Below are 17,487 nucleotides of genomic sequence, written 5' to 3'. Positions count from 1 at the left end.
TCCTCTAGTGCTGTACTACCATGATTTGTGTTCAAAGCCTCACATATTGGACCATTATTTGTAGATTCATATTGAAAATTTGTAAAGGTACAAAGGAAAGTACATAGAAAAAGCCATTTGGGGGAAAAAAAAGGTCAGTCTTAAGTAAATTGCAATTGCTATTCCGACTTTCAGGCAGTAAAGTCTTTTCCCAGACACTGGGGCAGACCATCAGTGTGAACTCATTGTCCTTGTGGACTGGAGAGGAGCAGTTGTTTGGGTGAGTTACTGAGGGCACATATGTGAAATGACAGATGTCTGGTGCCTGGGCAGTGCTGGGTAAGCTCATGTTTTGTTTATGAAGCAGCCTCTCTGAACAAAAGAATTTGCTTTTTTACTTGTCTTAGCAGAGCCTAAAATCATACCTCTCTTTGAGTGGTATATGATTTATACTCAAGTAATTTTCCTCTTTGCTATTTATTGCAAAAATGATTTCAACGCACACCTCATGGACTAATTCCCTTTCTGCAGCTTTGTTTGCTTATTTCAAATAAAGTGTGCAGCAATGCGGATTGTTTAAAGGCCGGTTCTCAGGAAGATGAGGAGAGTTTAGATTCTCAGTACCTGAAACATCTGTTCTTCCCTTTCATTCCTAAAATTCAAACTAGACCTGAGGCCTTGTTTCTATAGATGCAGCAGTTGCTGTCAGAGTTATTTCGACTACAAACAGACTTTTCAATTCTCATGCTTTTGTGCAAGCTTCATAGTTTTAAGCCTTATCTTGGGCTTTTCTTCTTCTTTTCTTTGATCTTATGCCAGGGAATCTTAAAAGGCAAAGCGAATTTGTGGTGTTTGCTCATTTTTAACTTCACAATTCTAAGACAGAAATATCAGAAGCATCAAAAACCCTCACCCTGGTGCAAGCGACAGTCACTGACTGCAGAAACTCACACGACATGAGCTTATTTTCCATATGACTGCACATGCGTGTGTGCATTTCTGATGTCATGTCTATATTTCTACTTGCAAAAGCTTTAAAACTGGAAGATAATGTGGAGGTGGGGTGAGAAATATTACACAAATTAGAAACGACTTTTAAAAGACGAGAGTTGGGAATGTTAGCTTGTGACAATATTTAAAGAAGGTAAATGCTGACCATGCCTTTTTTGGTCAAAGTGTAAAGTTTCTATAGAAGCCTACAAAATATTTTAGAAAAGAACCTCTTTTACATAAAGAAAATCCTTGTGCAACTTCTTTTTGATAATTTTTTTTGAAATTATCACTGAGGGTTTCAGGAATAACAAAGGACAATACCTGATTTACCATGGGAGATGTAGCTGGAAATGAGGTAAGTTGGAAGTAGCACTTTTTTTCTGTATACATGTCATTTGGATTTTTTTTTTTCTTTTCTGCTTTTCAGATAAGGCAAAGGAGTTGTGTAGTATATTTATTCATAAGCAAATTTTGTAAATTGAAACAAATGAATTTAGTGCTTTCAGTCTTTCTGAGTAATAGGTCAAAGTCTGAGCTCTGAGCTGGGCAAAGAAAAAAGTGGGATACTGTCAGACATGGTATCAGATCTCACGTTCTTAGTCTGTGACTTGCCCAGCCTGAGAGCAGGTGGCCAGAATCTACACTGGCCAGTTCTCACTGGGGCAGTCATCCAATTTTGACTTTCACCTCTTCAGAGAAAAAAATAAGAAAAAGATTGAAGGATGACAAAATACAATGTCTTCAGGAAGAAGAAAAATAAGAAGGTGTTTTAGTTTCAAGAGTAATTCAGAAATTTGGTTGTTTCTCCAGAGCTCAGTAAGCAGATATTCTTAAGTACAAAACAACAGATACTGTTTTTAAACTGCAGTATAGGAATTATGACTGAGAATGATCTAACAGCAAGGGTAAACACGGACAAAAACAAAGCTTTGCAATAACTGTCCCTGTAGAGGAGATAATGTGATATTCATTTTTTGAAAAGGTTACTTGGTGACTCTTTGGGGACTCTTGCCCTTGTTTCTATATTACAGCTTGGGCCAAATCTTTGGACATATTTTGTTTGTTGATTTTATTTTTTAGAATAAAGAAGTTCTGCTAGGAACTTGAACTATAATGCCATTCATGATTTCAAACAAATTTAGTTAAAGGCTAAATTAACTATATTTCAATGATGGAAAGGCAAAATGTTGGAGTGATTTTTTTTTTCTGTTTTTCTTTTGTGTGCTAAATGTTATATATGACTGTGAGACCTGCTTTGGGTTATGAATTTTATTTCACGATTTTTAAGCTTCTCAGGAAAAGCTATGTCAGAAACTCAAATTGCCAGCATTTAGGCAAATCCAGGGACAGGTGTGGATGATGGCAATTAGTTTATATGATTGAATGTGGTCATAGAAATTCTCAAGTCTGATTCCACAATCTTACACGTGAGGAAAGCTGGAGTTCATGATGTTGAAGTGATTGGCCTATTGTCACAGAGATATTTAGGGCTGAAGGGTGACAAGTGTCCTGTCTCCCAAAATTCAAAGTCTTATCCTTTGGACAATCTCACAGTTCCCCTCAAAGGACAAGGTACGGTGACTGTAGGCACATAGTCCTTTGCATTGAATAACATAACAAGTGCTTCCAGTGATTAAAGATACAGGGGCTATCCTTAATTAATAGTTTTCATGGAGGAAAAATTCAATAAATTTTTAGATTTGAGAAAGAAAAAAATTATCTTTCTTTAAAAATAATTGTTTTTGTATAAATTTGCCCTTTGAGGAATACAGCAGAGTGATGGACGTGAGCATGTGCATGAGAGGTGAGGCAAATCCTCAGAATGTCATTGCATGGGGTCAGTGTTACAACATCTCTCAATTTTTGTTCATCCTCTTCATAGGCATAATATGCTTTTATTCGATTGTTTGAGAATATCCAATTCTGCTATAGGAGAAAAGAAAACACAGGCTGAATGAGTCTTCTATAGAAGACAAGAAAACACAGGCTGAATGAAACTCATAAAATGTGTTAAGTATAAAAAAATAGTAAGTAGAACATATATTAGACAGAAAGGATAGACAAATCTAGAGATAATTGATATTCATGAGTCATGGTGAATTATACATATAGCATCTGAACACTAAATATTTATGACACACAAAATATACAAGAAGCACTAATTATTATGGGTACTCTAAATATAGATGAGCACTCAATATGCATGAGGACTTAATTTAGTCCCCCATTGGTGACTATTCTAGTCCCATGTGCCCTCTATCCAAGAAACACAAAACCCATGGCTGTTAATTATGTTAATTGGTTCATATCTAAACTCAAATTTTCTTAACCAGATGATTGGGGTGGTTGGGAGGTTGATCTGGCAGAGAGAGGAACAGAATATATGAACATTGTGTACCCAGGATTCAAGTACCTTATCTTGACTGTGCTAACTTACTTCATTTCTTTCTTCTTAAGTCATCTCTTTGCTTTTTACTGTGTATTGAATTTCTTTAATGAACCATGTGGTTTGAGCATTCTAATTGGGTCTATGAGCTACTCTGTTCTTTTATCTCTGGAATAATACATTAATTTTCTGTTGCTGCTATAACAAATTACCATAAAACTAGTGGTTTTAAACAACAAAAATTTGATATCTTACAGTTCTAAGGTTAGAAGCCCAAAATGGATCTAACTGGGCTAAAGTCAAAGGTGTCCAAAGGGTTATATTATTCTCTGAAGGCTTTAGGGAAAAATCCCTTTTTGTGCCTTTTCCAGCTTCTAGAGTCTGCCCTTATCCCTTGGGGAGTGGCTCCCATTCATCTCCAAAGCCAACAATAACAGGTGGCATCTTTCTCACAAGGCTTTCTCTCTGCTTTTGACCTTTCTCCCTCCATATGCCCCATTGGAGGGCCCTTGTGAGTACATTGAAGTCACCTGGATAATTTCTTTAAGTCAAGTGATTAGCAACCTTAATTCTATCTGCAAGCTTAATTCTCTCTTGCCATGTAACATATAGACATGGATTTGGATATGGACATTTTTGGGAGGCTTTTATTCTGTCCACCACATAGAGCTTCCAGGGCATTTTACCATTGCATCAAGGTAATTTTTTACATGATTTCTAGCCTCATTCACTGAACAATCTTTTATTCATTTAATATTGTATTACTGCCATGTGCATTGCTGGACTAAAATTCTCTTCTCAAAGTCATCCTTCTTTAGCCTCCACATAGAACCAGGAAACTTATGACTTTGTCCTGTCATTTCCCCTGATACTACAAGAGATCAAAAAGCTACAGGTGCAACCTTGAATCCTTTATCAAAACCAGAGGGACTGCCCACTCCAGTTTGCCTGTGATAGAGAACCCAGGCTTTCAGTACTAAAAACAAGTCAGTCCTGAGCAAACTGGGGCATCAAATCTCTCTTTAAGCTGCCTGTCCATCCACTCAGCAGCTTCTGGAATTAGAGGCAATTTTATTATAGTGGTCAGTCTCAGGCAAGGAATCAAAAGGCCATGTCTCTATGGCTTAAATACCTATGGGCCTGTGAGCCTATCATCTAACCTTTTGGTTCCTAAATTTGCTTAATAGTAGCAAAATGTGGACAGATTATCATAAAAATTTGTTGCAATTCTAAAACACTATGATATTTTGGTTTATTTTCAGTGAAATTATTACTAAGCACTGAAGTAAGTTATGGAAAAGTTCAATGCTGGGGCTATTGCTCCCCTGTTACTAGATTGCTGAGTAGCCATGCACGGAGTAGTTGTTTAAGAGGCTCCTGTTGGTTTCTGACTACTTACAAAGAAAGTACTCTGGCTTTTTATGGAGTCTTCCCAGATCCAAGCAAATATTTGCAGTTTGGGGCATTTAAAGCTTTTAAGAAGAGTGAGCAGGCATATAATTAGGCTTGAGTTTCTTTCACGGCCCAAGGCAAGGCTTATTCCAAAATGTTCCAAAGTTCTGCAAGTAATTATAGCATGTTTGTATGTGCATTTGTGGCAACATGGTTGTTTCTTAAACACTTTTCTTTGTGCTATACTACAAATGAAAATATGAATTGCTGATTCAATAAAATACTCTGGAAATGAGATACCTTAAAGTATAACAAAAGATGATAAAACTGAATTCTTTAACAGTACATAGATAAATATGGGGTTTATATAAAATAATTGATCATTAATATTTGCACAGTATAAAGCTAGGATACATAGGATTTGCATTGAAGGTAAAAAAAAGAGTATTTAAATATTATTGAGGGGAGTACTATTATGTCATTTAGGAATGTATATCCTTCAGGAAGCAAGTTAGAGAAATGGAATAAAACTTAATGGGTACTTGTGGTCCTTAGAAAGAAGAGCACTTTGTTGTGTTAGCTTAGCTGTTTAACTCCTGGCCACTATACACACTGTAATTCCTGTGGTCACCTTCTGCAGCCCAAATCAGGTATCCCAAGTATCTCCCAGAGGAGAGACACAGAAGTCTACCTCCTTTTAGGATATCCCATCATCAACTCACCCGAATGCCTGTCAAAGAATTCAAAGAAGAGACCTGTCACCAAACGCTTTGCATTTGTTCTCCTTACACTCACTTGCACTGTTGTGTATGTGCTGGAGTCCCTGACTCTTCCCTGTGGGATAGTGGAAGGCAGCCTGTGCTGGGAGCCCAAAGGTTCTGTACAATCTATGTTTTGTTGCCACTTTTCCCCATATAATACCAGTAGGAGAATAAGGGAAAGCAAAGATGGGCAAACTCAAGAAGCACTCGTGTGAGTTACATTTTTAAGAAGGGACTCAATATTCTAGCTTTATTGGCTCACCTCTCTTGTCTATAGTAGAGAGAGGTGAAAAATGTTAATGTAACTTTCTGCCATTTGTTCCCTTGTTACTTATTCATTTCCTATGGGCTCAAGTAATTATGAGCTGGCTGTAACAATGGCTTGCTTGATCTTTCTTTCTCTTTCTTTTCTTTCTTTCTTTCTTTCTTTCTTTCTTTCTTTCTCTTTCTTTCTTTCCTTCTTTCTCTCTTTCTCTTTCTCTTTCTCTTTCTCTCTTTCTTTGTTTCTTATATTTATAAAAGTTGTCCTTTCCTTTTTGAATGTCTCCTGCTTAGAGTGTGACAAGAAATGAGAAAATGGGCCTTTGGAACTTAAGAGGAAATTATGGCATCTAAAAAGCAGATGAATAGATGTTTTCAGGTAAGACAATGACCTTCACAACACATCACCTAGTTGGAGAGATGTAGGGGCAAGATGTAGGATCTGTAGATAAAACGTGTCAATAAACCTGAGGTTTTGTGGGTCTATCTTGGACATGTGAGATCAGAATCAATTTCACTAATGGGTGTCTGATTTAAGACTTCATAAGGATTGAGAGCCTCACATGTCTTTTGTACGTATGTTAATTTAGTGCTCACTTGGGCCCTCTGATTTTTGTCTAAGGTAGCACTCAGACACTCCGCTTTACTTTATCTATGTTGACCTTGTCTTATTTTCTTCACTTAACACATTTGAGCTTCATCCATTCCATTTATTTTATATTATATAGAATTGAATATTCTCAAACAATATAGCAACGGCACATTATGCTTCACTAGAAAACGTGTAGGAAGTATATAGTCATTTTACTGTAATGTAAATTTATGGAGCATACTTCTATGTCTTAATTTAATGATCTTATAAGTTTCTCTGTGATTGTGTTAAAATATTAGTTGGATTATATGAATTTTATATTACTGTTAAACAAAAAAGTGTTAAGATTTAAAAAATGAATTTTTACTATCTTTTATTCATTCTTGAATGAATATAGTCAGTGTCTCATTCATTCACCACATATATTTTGAGAGCCTAAAATATCAATCTACTCATAAAGCCAGTAAATGGTAAACAAGGACATATATAATCACAAATTGCAGTACGTATTATAATGGAAGTGAAAAAAATTGCAATTATAGAAAATATGTTGGTTGGTGAGGAAAGGGTGAAGAGGTACATCAGGGAAGGCTTTCTAAGGTGATGTTTGGCATGGAAAGAAGAGTAAGCCACACCAAGGGAAAAAGGGTATTCTTATTTTAAATTCAAACAGCTGGAAACATAAATATTTAAGTCTGTGTGGTCTAATACCTGCCATGGCTAAATAAGATGCAGAATATTTGCATCTAATGTTCTCTTGTACCCTTCACTAACACAAACATCCTTTGGAATTTGTCTACATAGAGTTCAGATTTAGCCTTGGTGTCAGATGAGACAAGTTGCCTTCTAAATTAGATGACTACTTTCAATTCTGAAATCTGCCTATGAATTGACTCTTGAATCAGGTGAGACCTTATCACTAGTAGTGTTGTCAGGGTGACAGGCTTGTCTTCTCTTGTAAGAAATGTGTTATAACACAGACAATTGCCCGACTAGACGCATGATTGTAGGGCTTAGTTATGGTGGCAGGGAGGGTGGAGGTGGGAGGGGGAAGATGGGGGAATGGGGAAGGAAGAGACAATCACGTCTTTTCATACAGAACATGAGATATATTATATTTTATTTAGAGATTCAAACAGGAGAGGCAAATATAAAAAATGGTGCCAAAATATTCCTGATTATATGGCCATCCCTGAGCCAAATTCAAAATAGAAATGAGGGAGTTTAGTTGAGAAGACTTAATTAATTAATTAACTAATTTCCAATTGATTGTAGATTTCCCATCAGGAGTAAATAATAGTTGTGGTGTATTTTATTCATATTAGATTGACTGAGCATGTTAGAATTTACTTGTCTGAGTAAAAATCTTAATACACTGTGCTTTATACCATTAAAATCTGGAAGGTCAGGCCAGGTGTGGTGGCTCACGCCTGTAATCCTAGCACTCTGGAAGGCTGAGGAGGGTGGATCGCTCGAGGTCAGGAGTTCAAGACCAGCTTGAGCAAGAGTGAGACACCATCTCTGCTGGGAAAAAAAAAATTGAAAGAAATTAGCTGTACAATTAAAAATATGTATAGAAGAAAATTAGCCAGGCATGGTGGCGCATGCCTGTAGTCCCAGCTACTCAGGAGACTGAGGCAGAAGGATTGCTTGAGCCCAGGAGACTGAGGTTGCAGTGAGGTAGGTTGACTCCAGGACACTCTAGCCCGGGCAACAGAGTGAGACTCTGTCTCAAAAAAAAAAAAAATTCTGGAAGGTTAAACATGGTACTTTTGGCCTTTATAACAATTGCTCTTACTTTCATTTAACTTAATTTTATCAAAGGAATCTATATATAGCTTGGAATGGCAAATGCAATTACTTCTTTCTTTGAACATAGGTTTCCGACACTCTATGCTTGCAGAGGGTGATCAGCCTTGACAACACTGACCCCATAGTCAATGTTCTCATGGTCTCATGTTGTTTCCTTGGCAACTGGGAGTACTTGAGTTTTGTATTTCGTGAAGTTTGCAAAGGAATCCCAATCTGATATTTACAGATTAAACCCTATTACAAGGATCTGTCAATAAAATTTATGTCTATTGAGAATTGATATAGGGCAAGCATGGTTATGGGTACAATGGGAGAATCATAAAATTACCTTACCTCTTTCTGGGCTAGAAAAAACAGATATAACTATCAGAAACTCATTTTTAGGAGTATGTGTCTGAGCCTCCAACTTTAGAGTGGACTTTAGAACTCTAAAATCACATAGAAGGAAAACTCATGGAGGCTACGTTAACCAGGTTATATGAACTGAAGGTATTTTGAGACTCACTAAGTCAGTTTCATGTTATGAGGTACTCATGGCTGTACCATAAAACTACGACTAATGTGAAAAAAAAGGTGAGCATTTGTGTCACCCCAAATGAGAAAGCTAGGGTGACTCATTTCTAACATAGTTACCTAAAGATTGGGTCCTTGCTATCTGACTATGGAAAGTAATTTAATTGTGGAACAGCAGCAATTCCCAGCCACCTAATTTTGCAGAAGCTCTGAGCTAAGGGACTTATAATTTGGTGTGGTGTTGGGATGGGGGTGGGACTGGATAGTCCAAATGCTTTGATTTCCAAATTAATACCTAGTTGCACTGAATATTTACTAAAATATGCATGTACTTGCTATAGATTATATTTTCGTTAAATGAAGATTTCATTGATACAACTGTTTGTTCTGTAACCTAAATATCTGTGAATTAGATAGCCCCTATCCACCACATGATGTGATCTGGCTTTCCTGGCCTAGGAAAGGGCAGCTTTCTTGCAGATCATTCGGTCCAAAGAGGGTCTCTGTGCCCTGTCCCTCCTGATCTGGACTGGGCATGCTGCCATCTGCTCCTCCTGACACCAGGCTTCTCCAAATCACGCTCCCACTACCTTGCTGTCTTAGCTGTGGCTTCTGCTTGGAACTACAGAATTTAGCATTGTCCATTCAACAGTACTTTTGCAACTATATCAGCTTCTAACATTAGGTTTTAATGTGTGATGTAATCAATGAAAGTTTTGGGGATAACCACAGGAAATTTAAACATTAGGAATGGGAAGTATATGTGGAAGTTAGATTTTAAGAATGACCTTCCTAGAGTCTAAGGATAGAAAATGAAAGAAGCTCAAACTTAATCATAGGGTTTCCCTCTTAGGAATATCCCAGCTCATGACTTTATTTTTCTTTCTTGTAGTCATCCTAAGATAGCCCACTTTCTTCTCTTCACAGTGAAAATATGTACCACTTTAGGAAAATCCTGCCTGTGGGCTATACACTTCCCCAGGACATGCCCACTCCTACTTCCACCAGGTTAATACTTCATGTCTACTTGTGATATCCAAGTTATGTAATCTCAGATAAAAGCTTGTGGGTTTTGGTAGTAGTCTGAGGAAAAGAGGAGTCTGATGAATTGCTCCACAGAAATCCAGTGTTTAGAGTGGGTTTCATGGCTCCTAACCTTCTCACCACTCCAAGTTTGATGTTTTGGTAACTCTTGCTAGAGAATAACTCTTGGACAGAACATACTTATATGTAAAGAGACACAAGCATTCTCAAGGAAAAACTAGATAAATTAGTACAAATTAGTTTTAGATAATTGTTACCTTCATCTTTGGGAGCAGACAGTTTTGAAAATTACATTGCATTAGGAAGATGTCATTTTACATTATTATGCAAAGTTGTCACTCTCATCTTTTTTTCTCATTCTTAGCTTTTGGATCTGCCCGTGGGGCTTAAGTTTTCATAAGGCACAAACAAATTAGTGTATTGACAAGTAAAATAACAACTTTCCTTCTTTCATCCTAAATTTAATGTGGAGATAGTTCAGTTATGTTCCAAGTGCTAATTAGGGAAAAAATTGTTTATTCCAGATGATGTAGGCCAATGTTACCCCATCCCATCAGAGAGATAACAGACCTCTTTCAGGGTTCTAGGATCTAGATTCATATGACATAGGAAAATTTTAGCTGACTGCTGTTGTCTGTGCTCTCCCTCCAGGACTATTTCAGGGATTTATGAACAAATCTTGGCTTATTTTACAACCCAGATTTGATGTTTGAAATCAGGGTGCTCTGCTTCCTTGGATTCCCTGGTATTTTCCATATAAAGTCATTTGGAGGGTTTCAGATTGATCTAGACCACCAAGAAAACTCCCAAAAGAGCTATAAAAACTTCTCCAGAGCTATAAATAAATTTGCACAATATTTGAAGCACCTCTGGCTTACCTTTGACATATTTCTATATGTAACCCAACCTTGCCTATGACTGTGGCTATAAGTAGGACTTATGTAAATTTATGCCTCCATTACAGTGGCTCCATACCCCAGCCCACCATTCTTCGGGCAGGATATTTTACCCTATAAGATAAACCCTAGTTATATCAGGAAATTTCCAAAAAGATATGTCCCTTATGCCATTGAGTCACATGTAATTATCACACAGAAATATCTGCCAAGTCTTTCTTTCCTAATCTGGCTGTTTCTTCTAAGTAAACTCTGCCACCTGCAAAGCTGGTAGAAGGAAATTCACTGTACTCCCTGCAGAAGGTGACCTACCATGAGAATCTTTGTTTATGCCATGGACTATGATCTCCTGCTAACCTCCAGTTCTACAGGTATAAGGAAGCTGTTGGGATCAGTACAATAGAAAAATGTCCTATTTCATCACATGGTTGGCAGAGCCTCACAAAGACCCTCATGCAAACAATTCCTTATAATTCTAGCATGTCCCAGAATGTCATGATATTTTGTAAATATATTTGTATTAGTTTCTGGAATTAATCTCTTTAACCTAGTGGTTCATAGGATAAGACACTATGTCAACAGCTCCATCACTATTCTCTTCTCTGCCTTTTTGTTTCCAACAACGACTTTCCTTTTGAATATGAAAAAGAAAAGCCACGACACAATTTATAAGACTTTACAAGGTGTTGAATGCTGTGTGTGTGTGTGTGTGTGTGTGTGTGCTCCCAAGCCAGAAAGTTTACACTAGCAGTGCCTAAGCACCTCAGTTCAACCAGTTGAACGTGCTACACATGGTTTCAGCATTGTCCTGGGGATCTGTAAAGAGCAGTACTGTGTCTAATAAATACTGGCTGTAAACCAAGGTAAGATTTATGGTTCAAATATGTCTCTTGGCTTGCCTTTTCTTGCCCTTTTTTGGGTAATTTTTATCTTGCCCATTTCTCTCTTTATTCTTTTCCTTTGGCTCGTGGGTTTCAGGCATTGGTATACTCTGTTCTTTCCCCTTCCCCTAGCCTGCTTTTATTTATATTTACTAGAGTCTCTCACTATTATGCAATCTGTACTTCTCCGCAGAGTTTTTTAAGATGGCTCAGAATGGGTAGTTCTATTTGATCTTTGACTATTTTCTCTATTTCTCTTTAGTCTTCCTGAGATTTCTGAACTGATTGGTGATGATGCTCCCAGGATTATGGCCCAGAATGGCTGTCACGTTGCCTATGTTAGGCACCTACCTTGAAGGTCCACTCTGAGTTTTATACTTTCGATTCTGGCAAGAGTACACATTTCTAACCTTGGCTCTCTGGGTTCATTGTCTGGGCATAAGCAGAACATGGATCCTGACTGTTTTATTCTACTTCATAAAATTATAGATACCAGTATAAAATCACTTTTTGTCAGATCAAAACAAACTAGAGCCAAGAGAGTACCAAGGAGGAATCATGCATACATGCCTGACATAAAGATTGTCTCAAGAACTTTCTAAAATCACCCCACACAAAATTCTCTAGGATTGCAGCAATTCAGGTAAGACGCTCTCGAAAGAACACCTGTCTGCTAATGGCATCTCCACCAACACACTGATGCCAAGTCTGATTTTGAGTCTCTGAAAACAACAAACCCTGTTTCCAAGCAGCTTATATGAATTTCTCCTTTGACAAACAAGTTTCCCTTTAGTCTCACTTCTTCAGATGCATATGTGGCTTGCCATAGTTGTGCATATGGGGTTATAATCCTCTTTTCTAATTTCTGAATAAATTAAACATTACTGGAGATATTTCCCTCTGCTTTGTTTTTGGTTGACATACCCTAGCACAAAAATTATTGCTATATTAGATGAAAAGATTACTGCTTCTACATTTTTACAACTATGAACATTTTTTGGCAAGAAAGGTAAAGATAATTATTTTTATATAGATTGGATCAAAGATTAAATGAAGGTAAGATACACTTGAGAGACTATAGAATCCACTTAGTAGTAGAAATGCCTATATTTTTCCTTCTTTAGTTATTTCAAAAACTACAAAAATGCATGTCTCTTCACCCAAGCCTAGTACTCAATATCACATGAAAGGATTTCCTTGATCTTATTCATGTCCTTGAATTATGATATTAATCCTTTAAGTGCAGGTAGACTAAGTCTGAAATCAAGAGATTAAAGGATTAGGTATAATAGTTTTACACATAAATATAATATAAACCCATAAATAAAATGTATGACATCCAAATATTAATAATATAAACCAAATCTATTTGATACCCAAGAGAGTAGAGTAAATCAAAAGCTATATAGATGATGATTCATAAACTTTATCCAAAATATTTTATTGAGAGTGAAAAAGAAAAATATATAGCATGAAGGAGTATAAGATTTTGCTAACATGATTTGGACAAATAGAAAGGAAAAAAAGAGAAAATTAAAAGCCAAAGCAGAAGACCACACTACTGGGGCAACATTGCAGCGGGGGACTGTGCTTGGGCCCCTGGGAAAGGCAAGGGTGTGGGTGCAGTGCGTGGTGGAAGCTGCGGTCCAGTGAGCAGTGACTTAGGAAATGGGAGTCAAGAGATGAATCATAGGGTCAGAAAGGTATTAATATTTACATAGGACCACATACAGGGAAAAATACTTTTTGTAAATTTACTCTCAACAACAAAAAATTGAAGTGTACAAATCTTGTGTATACAGTATCCAAGGAAATAATAAGACAAGTGTTGAAAAATACAGGATGTTTATTTCGAAGTTTCTTATAAGTGCAAACATTAGAAACAGCTAAATTGCCCAACAATGTATTGTTTGATTAAATAAATCATGGCACATTCAAACATTGGAATAACTTGTAGCAATTAAAATGGCATAGATGGTATCTTCTTTAACATGGGGATGTGTTCACAATGTTTATATGTAATAAAGATAGGCCATAAAAAAGCATTGAAGGCACAACCTATCAAATATTGTAAAAATATATCACATGCATAACACACAGGCACACATGCACACACATGCACTTAGATGGGCCCAGAGGAATAATTTTGATAATGGGTCTCTGGGATACTGAGATTAAAAGTAATTACTTTTTTCTTTCTTATGCTCTTTGGTGTGTGTTTTATAAGCTATTACTTACAATGACAATGTATTGATTTTATCATCAGAAAACAATTCAATTAAGACAAAAGGAAGGATGCGTCAATGTAAAGCCACCTGTTAAAATGAAAGCTGGGTATGTAAGCATGTCAGAGCATTTGAAATTTTCAAAGATACTGCATTATGGGGAGCAAATAATCTGTTCATCTGCTATTGTTTTTCCCTCCCTTGGGAGCATCAGGGCTATTAAAAAATGGTTCAGAAGGATGCAGGCCAGAACTGTTCAAAAAACAAGGGCACTTCACAATCCCCCATAAAATGGAAGCAATTACAAGATTCATAAAATTTGTGCTCAAAAGGACCTTAGAGATTTATTCCAGCTCCCTAATTTTTCATACAAGGATGCTGAGACCCAAAGAGGGTACTTGATTTACTAAAAATAATGCAAGTAATAAAAGCAGAGACAAGACCAAAACTCAGAATTTATTTATTTTTATAATTTTCAATGTCATGAATATTAAAGGTAGCAAAACACAGAACTGAAAGAAGAGAAAAAACAAACCAATTTCTTTTTCCTTTATTTTTCCTTTTGCTAATTTCCACTTTAAAATTGTGAGGGAGTGGGGGGAAATTTGGCTTACCAAACAATGGCAACTTTATATAAATTATATAACATTAGAAAAATCAGACTAATTATCCTAGCTAACAAAAGCATAAAGAAAATATCTCAGTTTGTAATATGCAAACTGAGAAAGTGTTCGTGTGTGTATGTGTACATATTTGTGTGTGTGTGTGAGTACACATACATATCACACAAAAATGTATGAATTTGAGTTAATAAATTAAATAGATACATTCTGAGTTTAAGGTAGAAATGTCCATGTGACTCATAGTTTGTGCTCCACAGTATGATTGTACAAGAGGTCGAAGCCATGCCTGCTGAGGATGCAGTGACTCTTGGTGTCCTGCAAGGACCTTGCTTCCTTTAATGTTACACTAGAGATGTGGTGGCAACTCCAGGCTTCTGGATGAACACAACTCTGCAGTGTTTTTTTCTCTCCTAGAGTACCTCTGATTACAGACCTCTCCAATGCTCCAAGTATAAAGAGAACACGGGATGAGAATGACTCCTTTCTAGACCATGTTAATTTTGGATATGATATAAAATATGAGATCAATGTTAAATAAATGTTTCTCTGTTGTCATAGAACTGTGTCCAGCTTCCTTCTTGCCTTGTGGTTGAAGAATTAAGATTCATACAATTCTGATCTCAAAAACTCCCCCACCCTTGGTTCTAATGCACATATCCATCCATACAAAGCCTTTCATATAATTTGTTTCAAATGTCCATTTCCTAAACTTCTTGCTTTAGCCATGAAATATGTAGTACATTTCCTTTTTATTTATCAGCTTCCAAAATTATGTTTACATGATCATTGCATGAAAGCAATTTCAGCTTCTGGAACATAGAATACTTTCTCTTCTAGCTTTTCTGAAAAACATTCCAAAGAAGCAGTGAATCAAAATAAGGGGAAAAAATGAAGATAGAATGTCTTGATCTGTATTTTGGGGAAAAATAGAAATGAGGTCTGTCATGGCTTGTCTATCTTTTAATTGTCACCACATTGATCAAATTAAACTCAGCTAGTTTTTCAGAGTCATTATATATATATATATATAATTCCCCCAGGAATTCTTATGTAATTTTACATTGATGAGAAACCAGCTTGTGCCCAGGAGTAGTAAAGACAGCTGCTGAATAACTTTCTCAAGCCCACAATGCCAATATCTGGAGTACTCACCAGATGCTGCAGGTTTCTTAGGCTGCCGACTGTGCCCAAGAGAATGACAACTTTCTCTGGCACTGAGTGTCCACTCAGTGTCCAAACATCAACTGATCCCTGCACGAATCACTTTGGAACTTTTAGATATCATTTTAATCCAAGAAAACATCAAGTCTGCAGCTTAAAGTACTCAACAAAGATAAAATCTTATTTCTAATGTTCTACGCAATTGATAGCCAGATCAAATTTTATTTTTACCCAAAATACAATTTGAGGGGGGTAGTTAAAGCAAATCCAACAAATCCTGTCTTTTTTGGCAATATAGCCTTTAGAATCTCTAATACCTTCTTATTAGGTTTGTTTAAAACACCATTAGTCAATGTGTTTTTTTCTTCACTTGATTTATATGAACTTTAAACTAAAAGACCACATGAATTTATAGCATATAATATTCTTTTAAACAGAAATATGTAAGTATGAAGAGCTTACATTTGTATGAAGAAAGTCAAGATATCATGTTGCTATTGTTATTACATTTTAAGTAATCTCTAAAATGGGTTAAATGAAGGCTATATTTTATAGTTGATTTTTAAGGACATAGCTAGATTATTTTTAATGCTGTGGTTTGAGATATGAGTTTATTAAAATGTATTATTTCCTATATAAAAGCCTGCTTATGCAAATGAATGTGCATATTCTCAACAGTTCTGTTATGGTGGATAAGATACTTAAGTTACTTATCTTACTTAATTCCTCCCTATTATTAAAAAAGAATGATTTATCATCTACCTCAAAGAAGTGGATGGAATTACATAAGTGAAACACTGTCTGCATATAGTAAGCACTTAATCAATGCTAGTTATTTTTACTATTCTATTTCCACATATTTGCAGCTTAGTTTTAATCTTTGGAAAATTAATATTTTCAAAAGTAAAATATATTTATGTTTAGCTTAGAATTGCTGTTAATCATACATATTTAAAAGCTAAAGAAAAATTTGACTTTATTTTTAAGATCTAAAGAAAGAGTATACTTAGAAATTCATTGAAATAGAAACTTATTTAGTGAAACAGTGAAACACAGAGGGCCATTATTAATGAGTACTAAATTATAACTGTGGGCAAAATGTCCATTTCATTCAATTGTAATGTATTCTTATCATTTTGAGAAATCAGCAAAATCATTAAGATGACCAAAAAGATGAGTTTCGGATGAACTCTATTAATTGGTTGTTTTCGTGGAAGAGATCCACAATGGAGGGCCCCTGATTCCACATCCATTCCACTGAATTCACAGGAATGAAAGATAATTTAGAACAAACGTGCTCTTAGATGGCAGTGTTGTGATGATAGGATAGAAACATTTAGCATAAAGGAAAGGAGAAAAATATTTCTAGATCATTATGTGTTACCTGACCCATATTGTGAAATCCATGTTAAAATTCCCTTTCCTGAGATACTAGCATAACATGGTCCTTACAAAGCAAAGGGAGAGAGAGAGAGAGAGAGAGTGTGTGTGTGTGTGTGTATGTGTGTGTGTAAAATGAGAAAAGTCTGGTTTTATATTAAACTTTACTTTGAAAACTGTCTATATCTATCTTCTCCTTGAATCAGGCTGATTAAAGACTAAGGATTCTAGTTTAATGAGGTGGAACTAAAGGTGGGTTTTTCCCACTTCTGCCTCCTTTCCTCTATAGACCCAGATGAATTTAGAAGAAACTGGAGTGTTCTAAGCCAAAGCCTGTAGTAATTGTTTCTCATGAATCCAAGTAGGATTTCTAGACATTCTCATGGCAGAAAGTGGGAGTAGTAGTCTGGACCTCAAGTGAACAATGTTGATTCTGCTTATCCATGAGCCATTGTATAGATATATCATATTTTCATCCACAGTCCTGTTGATAGGTATTTAAGTTGATTCCAGTTATCTTGAATCAAGCTTCTATAAGCATAAATGTGCAATTCAAAGTAAGGTAATTTCACTATGGAGACGATGTGT

Source organism: Eulemur rufifrons, chromosome 7 (genome assembly GCF_041146395.1).
Source record: "Eulemur rufifrons isolate Redbay chromosome 7, OSU_ERuf_1, whole genome shotgun sequence".
Lineage (NCBI taxonomy): Eukaryota > Metazoa > Chordata > Mammalia > Primates > Lemuridae > Eulemur > Eulemur rufifrons.
This window is presented reverse-complemented; position numbering follows the sequence as displayed.